The sequence below is a fragment of the Muscardinus avellanarius genome, assembly GCF_963383645.1.
Source record: "Muscardinus avellanarius genome assembly, chromosome: 19".
Lineage (NCBI taxonomy): Eukaryota > Metazoa > Chordata > Mammalia > Rodentia > Gliridae > Muscardinus > Muscardinus avellanarius.
In genome coordinates, this window is record NC_137805.1 from 15,457,483 (window position 1) to 15,473,181 (window position 15,699).

Genomic DNA, 15,699 nt, shown 5'->3' on the forward strand with positions numbered 1-15,699 from the left:
TGCTTTGGCGCTTTTACTGGAGCAGAAGTTCACCAGCGGTCTTTTTACCTGGACTTGGGCAGGTCCTAGGGCCTTGTTCTCCCATCCAGCGCTATGCAGTTGAAAATCAGTGCCCATATTCCGGGGTCGCGGGCAGGTGGATCCCTATCCACCTTGTTTACAATTGAGGAGGTGGCCCTGGGGACTGAACCCATGGTTGCCTGGAACTTCAAACCTTCAGTCTCAACTCCAAGTCCTGAGATTACAGGTGTGCACCATCGCCGCGCCTGTCCTTATATACTTTTCCCCTTTTTTGCAGTACTGGAGATTGAACCCAGGGGCATTCTACCTCTGAGCTACTATCTTTTATTTTTTTTAATCCTTTATTTTTAAACAGGCCTCACTAAGTATCTGAGGCTGGCTGCTAACTTGTGATTACTCCTGTCTCAACCTCCCAAGGACTTGAATTTCAGGCCTGTACCACATGCTCAGCTAACAGAATAAAAGAGAGAAAATGTAAGCAATTACAAGAGAATATAATTTCATTTTTAAAATATGAAACAGAATACACTGACAAAAGAATAGAATTGAAATAAGAATTTGATAGCTGGACTTGGTTGCCTACGCTTGTAATCCCAGCATTCAGGAGGCTGAGACTGAAGGATGGTGGTTAGCGGACAGCCTCAGCCAGTTAGCGAGGCCCCTTGCACCTTAGTGAGACCCTGTTTCCAAATAAAGTATAAAATATGTCTGGAAGTATAGCCCAGAGGTACAAAAGCCCCTGGGTTCCACCCCAAGTACCACAAAAATAAAATAGAAAGGCAATAAATAGGGCAGAGGGGATAGCTCGGAGGCAGAATGCCCCTGGGTTCTATCTCCAGTAGTACAAAAAAAATTGATAATCTAATTATTGTTAAAATATCTATATTACAATTGATTGATAATTTCACTGAAGTCATGGGGAATAGAGGTTATGGCCCAAATAACATTAAATATTTAGCTTAGGAATTTAGAATACCTTTTGAATTTAAAATTTAGAAACTAGATTTTAGAAATTTCACTTTAGAGCCGGACGTGTTGGCACACACTTGTAATCCTAGTACTTGGGAAGCTGAGACGGGCGAATCTGGGTTCACAGGCAGGCTCAGCTACTTAGTGAGGCCCTTGGGAGGTACAATGCCCCTGGGTTTAATCCATAGCACTGCAAGCGTATGCAGGTGCAAACACACACACACACACACACACACACACACACACACACACACGGCTCACAGTTCAGAGGCCAGCAAGACCCTGTTACAAAATAAAAATTCAAAAGGCCTGGAGAGTAGTTTGGGGTGTAGAATTCCCTGAGTTTAATCTCTACTACAAAAAAATTAACTTTAGTATTGACCTTCATTAAACTTATATATAAAATTAATATTAGAAATTTAGAATAGATGTTCTAGCCGGGCGTGGTGGCGCACGCTTGTAATCCCAGCATTCAGGAGGTTGAGATTGGAGGATTGCGGTTCATGGAAAACTTCAGCTACTTAGGCCCTTTGCAACTCAGTGAGACTTTTTTCAAAATAAAGAATAAAAAATAGGGCAGGGGGTGTAGATCAGAGGTCAAATGCCCCTGGGTTCCATCCCCACACCTGAAAAAAAAAAAAAAAGAAATTTAAGAACTCTTTTCTCAAAAAAAAAAAAGTTGTTTCTCACTGAGATATATTTTGACAATTCTCAAACCCAAATACATGAACACCTGCACTGGACAATTAAGTAAGTGGACAGCAGGAGGTAGGAGTCAGATTTCTCACCATTGAAGCACATCATAGAATTAACTTTTTTTTTCTTTTTTGGCAGTACTGGGGATGGAACGAAGGGGCATTCTACCTCTGAGCTACACCCCCAGCCCTATTTTTTATTCTTTATTTTGAAACAGGGTCTCACTGATTTGCAGAGGGCCTAAGTACCTGCAGCTGGCTGCGAACTGCGTTCCTCCTGTCTTAGCCTCCCGAATGCTGGGATTACAAGAGTGCCCACCACGCCCGACTTAAGATGCTCTAGATTTATTTCTACTATGGTGCTGCTTCAAAATTCAGGACCTTATTATCTCTGTCAAGTGTGTGTGCAGATGTTTTAAGAACATTGAAGTAAAAATGCACATCTAACTACAGTGTTATTACAGAGATAGGATAACTACAATACATGCTTTATTAAAATCGGATCATGCTGTAATTGCAGTATTTCAGAGTCTGAGAAAGGACGACACAGATATTTGAGAGCTAAGAGCAAAGCAAGAAAGGGAACATCACAGACCGCAAGAGAAGAGGCAGCTGAGGTGGGACTGTTAGGAGGAAGCCGTTCTTCCTGGAGATTCCTCCTCACTTGAAATCTCTCGATATAGTTCCTAGAGTCTCTCTCCACACAGAAGCAGACTTTATGATCTATGAGTGACTCGATCCTTACGCCTTCCAAGGACTTAATCTTGCATAATAGTGGACCTAAGATTTCACATATATTGCTTCTTGCCTGAGTGTGTCCTCTGGTGTCTGGTGAGTGTGGACTTCTTGCTGAAGCCTTTTCCACACTCACAGCACACGTATGGCTTCTCGCCCGAGTGTGTCCTCTGGTGGTTGATTTGGTAGGACTTACAGCTGAAGCCTTTGCCACACTCACTGCACACATAGGGCTTCTCGCTCGAGTGTGTTCTCTGGTGGAAGATGAGGTAGGACTTCTGGCTGAAGCCTTTGCCACACTCACTGCACACGTAGGGCTTCTCACCTGAGTGTGTCCTCTGGTGGATGATGAGTGTGGACTTCTCGCTGAAGCCTTTGCCACACTCATTGCACACATACGGCTTCTCGCCCGAGTGTGTTCTCTGGTGTCTGGTGAGTGTGGACTTCACACTGAAGCCTTTGCCACACTCACTGCACACATAGGGCTTCTCGCCCGAGTGTTTCCTCTGGTGGATGATGAGGTAGGACTTACGGCTGAAGCCTTTGCCACACTCACTGCACACGTAGGGCTTCTCGCCCGAGTGTGTCCTCTCATGTTTGATGAGGTAGGACTTATGGCTGAAGCCTTTGCCACACTCACTGCACACGTAGGGTTTCTCGCCCGAGTGTGTACTCTGGTGGATGATGAGGTAGGACTTCTCGCTGAAGCCTTTGCCACACGCACTGCACACGTAGGGCTTCTCGCCCGAGTGTGTCCTCTGGTGGTTGATGAGGTAGGACTTACGGCTGAAGCCTTTGCCACACTCACTGCACACGTAGGGCTTCTCGCCCGAGTGTGTACTCTGGTGGATGATGAGGTAGGACTTCTCGCTGAAGCCTTTGCCACACTCAATGCACATGTAGGGCTTCTCGCCCGAGTGTGTACTCTGGTGTCTGTTGAGTATGGACTTCATGCTGAAGCCTTTGCCACACTCATTGCACACGTAGGGCTTCTCACCCGAGTGTGTCCTATGGTGGATGATGAGGTAGGACTTACGGCTGAAGCCTTTGCCACAATCACTGCACACGTAGGGCTTCTCGCCCGAGTGTGTACTCTGGTGGATGATGAGGTTGGACTTCACGCTGAAGCCTTTGCCACACTCACTGCACACATAGGGCTTCTCGTCCAAGTGTGTCCTCTGGTGGACGATGAGGTTGGACTTCACGCTGAAGCCTTTGCCACACTCACTGCACACGTAGGGCTTCTCGTCCGAGTGTGTCCTCTGGTGGATGATTAGGTGGGCCTTGCGTTTATAGCCTCGCCCACACTCGTGACACACGTACAGCTTCTCATCAGAGTGTGTCCTCTGGTGGATGATGAGGTGGGACTTAAAGATAAAGCCTCGCCCGCATTCAAGGCACACGTAGGGCTTCTCGCCTGAGTGCGTCCTCTGGTGTCTGGTGAGCTTGCACTTCTCGCTGTAGCCTTTCCCACACTCACTGCACACGTAGGTCTTCTCGCCTGAGTGTGTCCTCTGGTGTCTGTTGAGCTTGCACTTCTCGCTATAGCCTTTGCCACACTCACTGCACACGTAGGGCTTCTCGCCTGAGTGTGTCCTCTGGTGGATGATGAGGTGGGACTTTTGGTTAAAGCCTCGCCCGAATTCAAGGCACACGTAGGGCTTCTCACCTGAGTGGGTAATCTTGTGTCTAACCAAGGTCGACTTCAGAGTAAAGCCTTTGCCGCAGTCTTGGCACACAAACGGCTTCTCGCCCAAGTGCATCCTCTGGTGGATGGTGAGGATAAACTTCAGCCTGAAACCTCGCCCGCACACTTGGCACACATACGGCTTCTCGCCTGAGTGCATCCTCTGGTGGATGATGAGGGAGGCCTTCCGTGTAAAGCGTCGCCCGCACTCGCCACACACAAAGGGCTTCTTCCACGAGTGCAGCTTCTGGTGCCTGGTCAGGCACGTCTTCAGACTGAAGCCCTTCTCACACACGCCACACACATATGGCTTCTCCTCCGAGTGTGTCCTCTGGTGACTGAGCAGGCCGGTCATCTTGCTGGAACGCAGTCTGCGCTGGCCAGAGGCAACTGCTCCAAGACCTAGGCCTTCTGCCCTCCTCAGCACCTTGTCGGAGTCTTTGGGGGTCCTCATCTGAGCCGGGCTCTCCTCCATCCCCACTGCTCTGATGTGATGCTGGGAGCTACCTAGTGGCCTCTGGGGTGGCCTGGGAAATTCTCCAAAAGTACTTTTCTTGGGCCTACCAAACCGAGACTTGGAGCCTTCTCTGTCTTGATCTTCTGCTCTGTCGCTCCAGGATCTATCGTCCGAGGCTCGCTGCTCCTTCTGGTCCTCCGCGTGTGGTTCCCCAGGTGCAACAAGTCTTTCTGCACATAAGCATGTGAAGATCCAGGGGCAGTGGCCACACAGCACATTTTGCTCCAGAGATTTCTGGTTGGAGAAATCAGGAGGGCAGAGAGTAATAGAGTGCAGGGGCGGGTTTGGTCCTGCCAGAGAAAGAGAAGCCCAAGTCAGATGGAAATCATTTGATGGTGAGACTTGACCACATTCTTCAAATCCTTAATAGCAAATGTTACTGACCAAGAGGTACTTTATTTATTTATTTATTTATTTGTTTGTTTATTTATTTATTTATTTAGTGGGTTTGGGGATGGAACACAGAGGCATTTGACCTCCAAGCTACACACCCTGCCCAATTTTTTATTCTTGTTATTTTGAAACAGGGTCTCACTGAGTTGCAGACGACCTCATTAAGTAGCTCAGGCTTTCTGCGAACTGCAATCCTCAGGTCTCAGCCTCCCAGATGCTGGGATTACAAGCGTGCGCCACCACACCCGGCTTCAAGAGGTACTGTATATGACCAACTTTCCAGCCCAACAGTACAGCTCAACAGACAAGGGACAGCAAAGGCATCACAGGCACTTTTGGGTGTATAAATAGGGACAACATCGACAGTCTACATGATTCTCACTACGATAACCTTCCAACGCACAGCAACACACACAGAAACCACGCCTGAAACTTGTGTTCTTTTTTCTCACTGAGAGCTAGCTAACTAGTGAACTGTGCTTGTCTGATCAAGAGATAGGTAGAGGGCACAGTCATCTGCACTGGGTAGAGGGCCCGTGTAGAGGGCTGCTCAAGAAGTGGTTACGAGCTGAGCACTGTGGCACACACCTGCAATCCCGGTTCTAGAGACTCTGTGTCAAAATAAGGGATAAAAAATAGGGCTGGGGGTGTAGCTCGGAGGTAGAATGCCCCTGAGTTCCATCCCCAATACTGCAAAAAGAAAAAGAATAAAAAACAGGGCTGGGAGTACAGCTTGGAGGTAGAATGTCCCTCAGGTCAATATCCAGTACCACAATAAATGATTACATACATACATACATACATACATGCATACATAACATCTGAGCTGGGTGTGGTGGCTCATGCTTGTAATCCCCGTGCTTGGGAGGTGGAGAAAGGAGGATCGCGCTCGTTCGAAGCCAGCCGTGCTGGCTTAAGAGATTCTATTTCCAAATAAAAAATATAAAATAGGTCTGGAAGTGTAGCTCAGAGGTAGAAGGGCTTCCAGGAACCCCAGTACCACAAAATACAATAAATTAAAATAAATAAAATAAAATAAATAAATATAAAAAATGAATAAATAAAAAATAACACCTTAAATAAAAATTCATGGTCTAAGTTGGGCATGGTGGTGCATGCTTGGAATTTTAGTATTTGGGAGGCAGCGACAGGAGGATTGCGGTTCATGGACAGCCTCTGCGTCTTGGTGAGGCCCTTCACAACTTAGTGAGACCCTGTTTCACTAAGAGCAGGGCAGGGGTGTTGCTCGGAGGTAGAATGAACCTAGGTTCAATCTTCACGACCACAAAAACTTAAAAATGCAAAGGACAAGTAGACAAGAGTCACTGATACCTGAGAACTGCTGCGCTCTTAGGTTTTACATCAAGTAGTACTTGATGAAGAAGAATACGGAAAGTTAAGGATGTATATGATGTTTGGAACAGGGGTCAGTCAACTTTTTCTTAATGAAACTAAATAGTTTAAGTTTTAAGGGCTGAAAGAAAAAATGAAGGACATTATATTAATTTTTACATAACCTTTTTTTTTTTTTTGGTCCTCGTGATGGAACTCAGGGACACTGTACCCCCGATCCACACCCCTAGCTGTATTTTTTAAGTCTTTTCATTTATTTATTTATTTATTTATTTATTTATTTATTTATTTATTTATTTATAAACAGGGTCTCACTGAGTTGCGAAGGGCCTCGCTAAGTAGCTGGAGCTGTCAGTGAACCATGATCCTCTCATCTCAGCCTCCCCAAGACTGGGATTACAAGCGTGCGCCACCACGCCTGGCAGTTTACATAACCATGGAAAAGTGTACAAACCACTCTTAGCTTCAGTTGCTTTGAGCACTCTGCTTAAATTTCTCAACTGACTTTTAAGCTTTATGTCTCCCACTGGGCTTTGTTTTCTTTACATCATTCAGTGTCTGCTCTATTCTTCTTAATCTTTTCTAAAAAGATGTTAACAAAAGAAAAAAAACCCACAAACATGTACAAGAGTTACCCCGGGAAGGCCAGGGCTTCCTGGAGGAGGAAGGCGACAGGAGACCCAGGGAAGCGCTCATAGGGTGAGGATGAGGTCTGGAGGGGAGGCCGAGCCAGGCAATGTGAATGCAGGCCAAGAGCTCCAGAGCGCAGCTCCCTGCACTCGGGCTCGGCGCCGCCTCCCTCCGGCCTCTCAGCTGCTCACACCCTGCATCCTGGAGCTCACTGGCCCAGTTTCCTGCCACTCACCCGCACGGGAGGCTGGCGCGCATCTGCTCTCTTCTCTCCACGCCTCTTTCCCTTGCTCCAGCTGGACGATCAGCTTTGGTTTAGAAAACGGAATTCCTGCACACAGGAAAGGAAGACAAGATGACCTGACATCGTGGGTCATGGAGCCAGGGAAGAATTCAGAGGCAAGCCAGGTGAGGAGCTTGAAAGGGTGCAGCAAGGACCTGAACGAGTGGGGCCGATCCACTCACGGAGGCGCTGATTCTGTTCCAAGCCAGGTGGATGAACACCGCCGTCACCCATCACGGAAAATAAGTTACTAAGGAAGAGAGCCCAGCTCAGAGGAAAAGGCCCAGAAATGCAGAGTATCAGCCAGAGCGCATGTGCGTGCGCGCGCACACACACACACACACACACACACACACACACACATACATTCTTTTTTTTTTTTTTGGTAGTATTCGGGTTCTTGGAAACCCTTCTACCTCCAAGCTACACTCCCAGGCCTATTTTTTATATTTTTATTTGAAAATTGGGTCTCCAAAGCCAGAGCGACGGGCTTCGAACCTGCGCTATCGTCCTTTCTCCGCCTCCCAAGCGCGGGGATAACAAGCGTGTGCCACCACCCAGCGCCACATACACACTTTCAACTCTACAAATCTGACCTTCTTTGTGACACAGAAAACTACATGTTTTTCCTTTTGAGTGCAACCCGAAAGCTAATTTAAACAGAAAGATTTGTAGCCATACGTGCTGGTGCACACTCGTAATCCCAGTACGTGGGAGACGGAGACAGGAAAATCGCATGTTTACAGCCAGCCACAGTAACATAGTGAGGCCTTTCAAAACTTAGTTCACAATAAAAAATAAAAATTACACAATAAAGAATAAAAAATAGGGTGAGGGTGTAGGTCAGTGGTAGAATGACCCTGGGTTCAATCTCCAACACCCCCCTCGCCAAAAAAAAGTTGGTTTGTGGGGGCACACATTAGCAATCTCAGCCTTTGGGAGGGAGAGAGACTGGAGGTTCGTGGTTTGAGGACAGCCTCAGCTACTTAGGTCCTTTGCAACTCAGGGAGACCTTGTTTAAAAATAAAGAATAAAAAATAGAACTGGGGGGAGTAGCTCAGAGGTAGAATGTGCCTGGGTTCCATCTTCAGTACCAAAAAAAAAAAAAAAAAAAACCAAATTAAAAAAAATTGCATCAAATATATATAACCTTCCCAGTGTTAAGAATGCAAGTCTTAAGCATACCGCACTTAGCCACAGAGACCAGGTTTCTGTAGTTCTCCAGCATCACCTCCCTGTACAGGGTCCTCTGATCAGGGCTCAGCAGGCTCCACTCCTCCTGGGAGAAATACACGGCCACATCCCTGAACGCCATGAGTGCCTGGAATACAGACATGGCCCTGCTCACCTGAGGCCTGGCCTTGCTCGGGTGAGGGCCAGGGAGCAGGCTGCTCTGGAAGGCAGGGGCCTCTAGATCCTGCCTCGACTGCACCGCTGTTGCCATGGGTGCCGACACCTTTAAACCCTGTCCCTATCCAGCCAGCTGCACTTGTGAACACACACATTCAACGTCCTGGGTGGCCTGCTTGGGCTATACATGAGAAAATGAAAAATCCCTAAGTTTTGAGAACTTTAGCTCAGCAAACAGCCAGGCAGGAGAACCGACAGCTGCCGAGAGAGGAATACGGGACTATAGGTGGAGGAGCAGTGAGGGGAGCACCGGGCTCCGTGCTCCCTGGAGAAGCTCTCACCGTTAGAGCCTCTTTTCCTAGAGGAACCAGCTGGAGCTCCGATCCTAGGAGAGAACACTGTGGGAAATGCTAACACTGAACGCAGAAAACCTGCACATGGTTCAAGAGGTAAAGGCAGAGGCGCCAACTGAGCTGGGCAGTCAGGAGCCAGGAGTCCTCCCTTTCCCCAGAAGACAGTCCTCCTGGGTAGCCAGGATCACAGGACACAGAGCAAGAACAAAAAGTGTTCAGCGAAGTCACTGGGAATCCTCCAGGGCCAACATGGCGGCACCTCCTCCTCCTTAAGGCACCAGGGAGGGACCTGCCACAGAAGACAAGGACAAACTGTGAGCGGCTTCCTAGGCGCAGAGCTGGGATGTGGTCTAGGAGCTGAGCCTGCCAGCGGCGGCAGTGGATTTCACGTGTAATCCCAGCATCTCAGGAGGCTGAGGCAGAAGGATTGCAACCTTGAGGCCAGCCAGGAAACATAGCAAGACCCTGTCTCTAAATAAATAAAAAAGAGAGCTAGGGTGTAACTCAGTGTTAGGGTAGCCGTGAGTTCAATCCCCAGAACCACAAGAAGGAAAAAAGGGAGGGAGCCTCCTCTGACAAGCTGTCAACACTGAGCATGAAGCCTTCCTCTGCTACTGAAGATGAAAGGAAAGACGTGCTGAGCTCGTACTACACAGAGACTGTTCCAGACACCGCGTCGCGCCTCATCTGTCCTTACAACAGCCCCATCAAGAAGCCGTGTTACCACTTCACAGGCGACAACACTGAGGCACAGTGAGATCAGTCCCTCGCCCCTGGTGACAAATTATAAAGCGACAAGCTGCAGAGATCTGGCTGTGGAGACGAGGCTCTTCAAGGCTGTTGGAGTCTGTGAGATGAGTCAGGCTGGTCACGAGGCTCTTCAGTGTGGATTCTGCGTGAAAAGTCTGGGGAGGGCCACCTGCTTCTGGGCACCTGCCGTTTCTCATTGTAAAACAGGAAAATGGAACATAAAACCCTGTGCGTTTGGTGGCCGACGGCAGCCCCCTGGACCTTGCAAGACTTGCCAAAGGAGCCCCAGCTCGACCGCCTCCTCCAAGGCCAAACCCAGGGACGGTCAGACAGATTGATACCTAGATCGTGCCACCGTGGCCACCCCATGCCCAGTCAAACCACGCTTGTCCGCTTAAGCCACGTGCCCTGCGCCCTGCCTTAGAAAGGCAGGATTGAAACCAAGGGGTCTTTCTATTCCGGGTTCTTTTCCAGCGGATATCGACGAACTCTGAGGACTAGGAAGAGTACAGAAATATGAAAGCTTCTTTTAGGTTAGGGAAAGATAAGGCAACAAAACAGATAAGAGCAAAGATAGAGTACAAAGGGGGTCCTGAAAATAGTGATCCCGACACCCTTGGGAAGTAGAGTGTGTGTGTGTTACTGGAGAGGGAACCCGCGGCATTCTGCCTTCGTGCTAAATCCCCAGCCCTAGTTTTCATTCTTCATTTTGAAACAGGGTACAAGTGGGCTTTTTAACATACCTGAGGGTGTCTATCAGCTTTTTTTTTTTTTTTTTTTTTTTTTTGGTGGTACTGGAGGTTGAACCCAGGGCCTTTCTACCTCCGGGCTATACTCTCAAACCTATTTTATACTTTATGTAGAAACAGGGTCTAAGTTGCTGGGAGCCTCACTCAGTAGCTGAGGCTGCCTTCAACCTGTGCGATCCTCCTGTCTCAGCCTCCCCAGCGCGGGGAGTACAAGCGTGCACCGCCACGCCGGCTTCTATCTGCTTTTTTATGATTAGTCAGAATTGGGTTGGGGGACCGCGGCTTGTGCAGTGTCCGCCCTTCACCTGAACCACCTGGGGGCCGCTGGGGCCTGGTTCCGTGGCCTCGCACTCTCACCCTCTGCTCACCTCGCCAAGCTCCCTGGGGATGCAGATGGCCACTTTAAAGCTTTCTGTTCCTGGCCCTCGGCCCTGCCTCCGATCAGGCCTGACCACCACCAGCTCAGAAGCCAACGAACCACGGACACCTGGCGCCAGGGACAGTCCCGTCGCCTGCGATCTCAGACCCCTACCACCCCACGCCCCAAGCCCCCGACCCTGCAGCCCTACGGCACGAGCGACCCCGTCGCCATGTCGGATTTCACCCCAGGCCGAGTCTCTCCGCCATGAGAACCCTAGGACAGAGGCCCGGCCGCGCACTCACCTCCCACCGCTCGCAGCTCACCGCAAGTTACTTCTCAAGAGGCAGCGCTGCCACGGGCTCCGCCACCCGCGGCCGGCTCGTCCGCACCGCGGTGCGGGCTCTCCTCCACGCAGAAAAGGGCAGGGCGAGCGAGGGGCTCCGGCCTCACTCACCACGCCGGGGAGGAACGAGGGGTGGTCCGCCCCTTAGCGCGGGCTCTCCACAAGAAGTTTGCCTGGACTACAACTCCCAGGATCCTCTGCGCGGCGGACCACACCTCCCAGAATGCTCTGGGTCTTCCATTGGCTCGCTGGGTGACTCTATAGGGCCAGCTGGAGATGGCGGCCTCTTTAACTTAAAAGGACACTCGTTAGTCATGAAGAGCCTCTCTGATGAAGCTCCGCCTTGCTGAGTACCTGCTCGGCGCTTCTTTAGACTACAAGTCCCAGCGAGCCCTGCAGGGACTTCCGAATCCGGGCCCTCCCCCTGGCAAGTGGAAGTACACAACCAGGCGGCGCTTTGGCGCTTTTAGTGGAGCGGAAGTTCACCAGCGGTCTTTTTACCTGGACTTGGGCAGGTCCTAGGGCCTTGTTCTCCCCATCCAGCGCTATGCAGTTGGAAATCTGTGCCCATATTCCAGGGTCGCGGGCAGGTGGATCCCTATCCAGCTTGTTTACAATTGAGGAGGTGGCCCTGGGGACTGAACCCGTGGTTGCCTTAGGCTTGCCTGGAACTTCAAAACTTCAGTCTCAACTCCAAGTCCTGAGATTAAAGGTGTGCACCATCGCCGCGCCTGTCCTTATATACTTTTCCCCTTTTTTGCAGTACTGGAGATTGAACCCAGGGGCATTCTACCTCTGAGCTACTATCTTTTTTATTTTTTTCTTAATCCTTTATTTTTAAACAGGCCTCACTAAGTAGCTGAGGCTGGCTGCTAACTTGTGATTACTCCTGTCTCAACCTCCCAAGGACTTGAATTTCAGGCCTGTGCCACATGCTCAGCTAACAGAATAAAAGAGACAAAATATAAGCAATCACAACAGAATATAATTTCATTTTTATAATATGAGGCAAAATACACTGACAAAAGAGTAGAATTGAAATAAGAATTTGATAGTCGGACTTGGTTGCCTACGCTTGTAATCCCAGCATTCAGGAGGCTGAGACTGGAGGATGGCGGTTAGCGGACAGCCTCAGCCAGTTAGCGAGGCCCCTTGCACCTTAGTGAGACCCTGTTTCCAAATAAAGTATAAAATATGTCTGGAAGTATAGCCCAGAGGTACAAAAGCCCCTGGGTTCCACCCCAAGTATCACAAAAATAAGTAAAAAGCCAAAAAATAGGGCAGAGGGGATAGCTCGGAGGCAGAATGCCTCTGGGTTCCATCTCCAGTACTACCAAAAAAATTGATAATCAAATTATTGTTAAAATATCTATATTGTAATTGATTGATGATTTCACTGAAGGCATGGGGAATAGAGGTTATGGCCCAAATAACGTTAAATATTTAGCTTAGGAATTTAGAATACCTTTTAAATTTATAATTTAGAAACTAGATTTTAGAAATTTCACTTTAGAGCCGGACGTGTTGGCACACACTTGTAATCCTAGTACTTGGGAAGCTGAGACAGGCGAATCTGGGTTCACAGGCAGCCTCAGCTACTTAGTGAGGCCCTTGGGAGGTACAATGCCCCTGGGTTTAATCCCTAGCCCTGCAAGCGTGCACGCACACATACACACACACACACACACACACACACACACACACACACACGGCTCACAGTTCCGAGGCCAGCAAGACCCTGTTACAAAATAAAAAGGCCTGGGGAGTGGTTTGGGGTGTAGAATGCCTCTGAGATTAATCTCTATTACAAAAATAATTAACTTTAGTATTGACCTTTATTAAACTTATATTTAAAATTAATATTAGAAATTTAGAATAGATGTTCTAGCTGGTCGTGGTGGCGCATGCTTGTAATCCCAGCATTCAGGAGGCTGAAACTGGAGGATTGTGGTTCGTGGACGGCCTCAGCTACTTAGGCCCTATGCAACTCAGTGAGACCCTTTTTCAAAATAAAGAATAAAAAATAGGGCAGGTGGTGTAGCTCAGAGGTCAAATGCCCCGGGGTTCCATCCCCACACCTGAAAAAAAAAAAAAAGAAATTTAAGAAGATTTTTCTCAGAAAAAAAAAAAGTCATTTTTCATTGAGGTATATTTTGACAATTCTCAAACCCAAGTACATGAACACCAGCACTGGACAATTAAGTAAGTGGACAGCAGGAGGTAGGGGTCAGATTTCTCACTATTGAAGCACATCATAGAATTAACTTTTCTTTTCTTTTTTGGCAGTACTGGGGATGGAACCCAGAGGCATTCATCCTATTTTTGTTTTGAAACAGGTTCTCACTGAGTTGCAGAGGGCCTCACCAAGTAGCTGAGGCTGACCATGAACTAAGATCCTCCTGTCTCAGCCTCCTGAATGCTGAGATTACTATCGGGCACCACCTTTATTTTTTTTGAAATGAGGTCTAAGTTGCTGAGGGCCTTAAGAGGTTGATGAACCTGTGATCCTCGGGTCTGAGCCTCCCAGGTACTGAGATTACAGGTATGTGTCACCACGCCCAGTTCAGAATTCATTTGTGTACAGACAAATTTGATCTTTTTTTTTATTATGATTTAAGACTGACTCCCGCTTACAAAAGTCAGTTCTCTATGTTGTGTTACAGACGGCCCTGCAATTCAGAACTCAAAGCAGAAATTCAAGTATCATCCTCATCCCAGTTCTACAGGTTGACTCGGCTCGGCTGAATGGTCCTCATTGGGCTCCCATGAGGCTGCAGTCGTCGGCTGGGATCACGTCCTGTGAAGCCCCGGCAGGACAGAGCATCCACGCGGCTCGCTCGCTGCCCGGCGTCCACGAGGCCGCTCTGTGGCTGGAGTTCTCAAGCTCAGCAACAGGGTTTGAAGAGTAGAGTTTAAGGCCTCTCATGAACCGAGCGCAGGGGCCCCTTAATATCACTTCTGCTATGTGAGGGGAGGGGCCAAGGGTGGGATTGGGACTGAAGCCAGAGGCAGTCTATCTCCCAGCCACACCCCAGGCTTTTTTATTTTGAAATGGGCCTTGCTAGGTCACTGACATTTGCACTCAGTTGCTGAGGCTGGCCTCACATCTGCAATCCTCCTGGCTCAGCCTCCCTCAGGGGCAGGATTTTAGGTGTGCACCAACACACCTTTGGTTCTACTTTTAGTTTTTGTTGTGGTGGTGGTGGTTTGTTTTGTGGTACTGGGGATTGAGCTCAGGGGCATTCTACTTCAGAGCTGCATGCCAAGGCGCTTTTATTTTTTGGTTTGAAACAGGGTCTTCCTAGGTTGCTGCAAGTCTCAGTAAGTGCATGCTAGGCTCTGCTCTACCCTTGATCAGGCAAGTTGACAAGGCTGTCCCAGATCCACAAGGAAGGAAACAAGACTTTCTCTCATTGTACTCAAATAGGGAAGGAATTGAGGATGTCTGTCTCAGAGAGTACACAGTCCGCCCTCTCAACACAAAATTTCATCTGCATCCTATGTGAAATGTATATTCATGCCTCTTGCTAATATACGCTAGATTTTTTGCAGAACTGGGGATGGAACCCAGGGGCATTCAACCTCTGAGCTACACCCCCAGCCCTATTTTTTATTCTTTATTTTGAAACAGGGTCTCACTGATTTGCAGAGGGACTAAGTAGCTGAGGCTGGCTGCGAACCGCATTCCTCCTGTCTCAGCATCCCGAATGCTGGGATTACAAGCGTGCACCACCACGCCCGGCCTAAGATGCTCTATTTAATTCTACTATGGTGCTGCCTCAAAATTCAGGACCTTATTATCTCAATCAAGTCTCTGTGCAGAGATGTTTTAAGAACATTGAAGTAAAAATGCACATCTAACTACAGTGTTATTACAGAGATAGGATAACTACAATACAAGCTTTATTAAAAAGCGGATCATGCTGTAATTGCAGTATTTGGGAGTCTGAGACAGGACGACACAGATATTTGAGAGCTAAGAGTAAAGCAAGAAAGGGAACATCACAGAACGCAAGAGAAGAGGCAGCTGAGGTGGGACTGTTAGGAGGAAGCCGTTCTTCCTGGAGATTCCTCCTCTGACTTGAAATCTCTCGATATAGTTCCTAGAGTCTCTCTCCACACAGAAGCAGACTTTATGATCTATGAGTGACTCGATCCTTACGCCTTCCAAGGACTTAATCTCGCATAATAGTGTGTGGGGAGCCATTAAGGCTTTTACCTTATCTTGTCTCAGCCTTACTCAAAAGTGCACTTCTGACTGTGCTTCCCAGAGTCACCAAGGTCTGGAGTTATGGAGTCTAAGTAAATAAGAGCCCTCAGAATGACTGATGCTAACTGTTCTGTCTGCTAGTTAAGATTAGGTTTGTGTAGTACCAGGCTCCCGTGTGACTCGCAAAGTGATATATGTGCTTTGGATTTTCATGATTGCATTCCTGTGTAACCCAAAGCTGGAAATTGTATAAATACCAGGAGAGAAAGAAACCTGGTTGTCGGCCAGCAGAGATATCGG